Source organism: Schistocerca piceifrons, chromosome 1 (assembly GCF_021461385.2).
Source record: "Schistocerca piceifrons isolate TAMUIC-IGC-003096 chromosome 1, iqSchPice1.1, whole genome shotgun sequence".
Taxonomy (NCBI): Eukaryota; Metazoa; Arthropoda; class Insecta; order Orthoptera; family Acrididae; genus Schistocerca; species Schistocerca piceifrons.
This window is the reverse complement of record NC_060138.1, coordinates 292,709,443-292,711,899: the sequence shown is the minus strand read 5'-3', so window position 1 is coordinate 292,711,899 and position 2,457 is coordinate 292,709,443. Positions and strand designations below refer to the sequence as shown.

General features: G+C 49.8%; 1 non-coding gene across 1 annotated transcript; it reads left to right on the top strand.

Annotated features, from left to right (window-relative positions):
* Positions 1–215: 215 nt before the first annotated feature.
* Trnas-cga lies at positions 216–290 on the top strand. Its single transcript has one exon. It is a non-coding gene; the product is annotated as a tRNA-Ser (tRNA).
* The last annotated feature ends 2,167 nt before the right edge of the window (positions 291–2,457 follow it).

Here is a 2,457-nt window from a genome sequence, read left to right as displayed (position 1 = left end):
GAGTGTGCGCTGATATGAAACTTCCTGGCAGATTAAAACTGTGTGCCCGACCGAGACTCGAACTCGGGACCTTCGCCTTTCGCGGGCAAGTGCTCTACCAACTGAGCTACCGAAGCACGACTCACGGCCGGTACTCACAGCTTTACTTCCGCCAGTACCTCGTCTCCTACCTTCCAAACTTTACAGAAGCTCTCCTGCGAACCGGGCGTGAGTCGTGCTTCGATAGCTCAGTTGGTAGAGCACTTGCCCGCGAAAGGCAAAGGTCCCGAGTTCGAGTCTCGGTCGGGCACACAGTTTTAATCTGCCAGGAAGTTTCATATCAGCGCACACTCCGCTGCAGAGTGAAAATCTCATTCTGGAAACGTCCCCCAGGCTGTGGCTAAGCCATGTCTCCGCAATATCCTTTCTTTCAGGAGTGCTAGTTCTGCAAGGTTCGCAGGAGAGCTTCTGTAAAGTTTGGAAGGTAGGAGACGAGGTACTGGCAGAAGTAAAGCTGTGAGTACCGGGCGTGAGTCGTGCTTCGGTAGCTCAGTTGGTAGAGCACTTGCCCGCGAAAGGCAAAGGTCCCGAGTTCGAGTATCGGTCGGGCACACAGTTTTAATCTGCCAGGAAGTTTCATATCAGCGCACACTCCGCTGCAGAGTGAAAATCTCATTCTGGAAACGTCCCCCAGGCTGTGGCTAAGCCATGTCTCCGCAATATCCTTTCTTTCAGGAGTGCTAGTTCTGCAAGGTTCGCAGGAGAGCTTCTGTAAAGTTTGGAAGGTAGGAGACGAGGTACTGGCAGAAGTAAAGCTGTGAGTACCGGGCGTGAGTCGTGCTTCGGTAGCTCAGTTGGTAGAGCACTTGCCCGCGAAAGGCAAAGGTCCCGAGTTCGAGTCTCGGTCGGGCACACAGTTTTAATCTGCCAGGAAGTTTCATATCAGCGCACACTCCGCTGCAGAGTGAAAATCTCATTCTGGAAACGTCCCCCAGGCTGTGGCTAAGCCATGTCTCCGCAATATCCTTTCTTTCAGGAGTGCTAGTTCTGCAAGGTTCGCAGGAGAGCTTCTGTAAAGTTTGGAAGGTAGGAGACGAGGTACTGGCAGAAGTAAAGCTGTGAGTACCGGGCGTGAGTCGTGCTTCGGTAGCTCAGTTGGTAGAGCACTTGCCCGCGAAAGGCAAAGGTCCCGAGTTCGAGTCTCGGTCGGGCACACAGTTTTAATCTGCCAGGAAGTTTCATATCAGCGCACACTCCGCTGCAGAGTGAAAATCTCATTCTGGAAACGTCCCCCAGGCTGTGGCTAAGCCATGTCTCCGCAATATCCTTTCTTTCAGGAGTGCTAGTTCTGCAAGTTTCGCAGGAGAGCTTCTGTAAAGTTTGGAAGGTAGGAGACGAGGTACTGGCAGAAGTAAAGCTGTGAGTACCGGGCGTGAGTCGTGCTTCGGTAGCTCAGTTGGTAGAGCACTTGCCCGCGAAAGGCAAAGGTCCCGAGTTCGAGTCTCGGTCGGGCACACAGTTTTAATCTGCCAGGAAGTTTCATATCAGCGCACACTCCGCTGCAGAGTGAAAATCTCATTCTGGAAACGTCCCCCAGGCTGTGGCTAAGCCATGTCTCCGCAATATCCTTTCTTTCAGGAGTGCTAGTTCTGCAAGTTTCGCAGGAGAGCTTCTGTAAAGTTTGGAAGGTAGGAGACGAGGTACTGGCAGAAGTAAAGCTGTGAGTACCGGGCGTGAGTCGTGCTTCGGTAGCTCAGTTGGTAGAGCACTTGCCCGCGAAAGGCAAAGGTCCCGAGTTCGAGTCTCGGTCGGGCACACAGTTTTAATCTGCCAGGAAGTTTCAAAAATAGGAATTACCTGCCTGGACAACCAGACGTTAATATGGCCTGTGGCAAACGCAAAGGAATCAGCCACGAGGGAGGAATTTAGGTTCATTCTTACAGGTTTGTGTAAACTATTACTGTAGCCACGCATCACGTAGCAGAGATTCTTTTGTGAACGTAGCGTAAATAAAAATTTCTTGTAACAAAAGTCGTTGAAGCTTTTGGAAGGTATTTTCTCCGGCAGTATTTGACCAGCACGTGGTAGCACAAAGTTCCTGTTACCAGAGCCAATACTCTGCGTTAAAGCTAAACTTGCCTTGCACTTGTCACTCTTGATGCTGGTCCGTTCGTCGTATGGGGTCGATAAGCCGCCTCGGTGTTGTTCGCGAGAAGTGGCACAGATAAAACACCACACCATTAAAGAATCACCCAATTGTATACTTTGTGCTCAACATCAACGAATGTGCGGTTATCAGAACGCTGCGAAAATTTGCTCAGTAGAGCATGTGGTAAATGTAAATAATTTTGGTGTCCCACTTATTAAGTGCATTATCAACTACTTAGAGAAATATTTAGAACTGTGGAAGCAAGTGATACGAGACTGAAACTATAAAAATATAACTTTAGCTCGGTGAACCTACTCACTAAAGGAAAC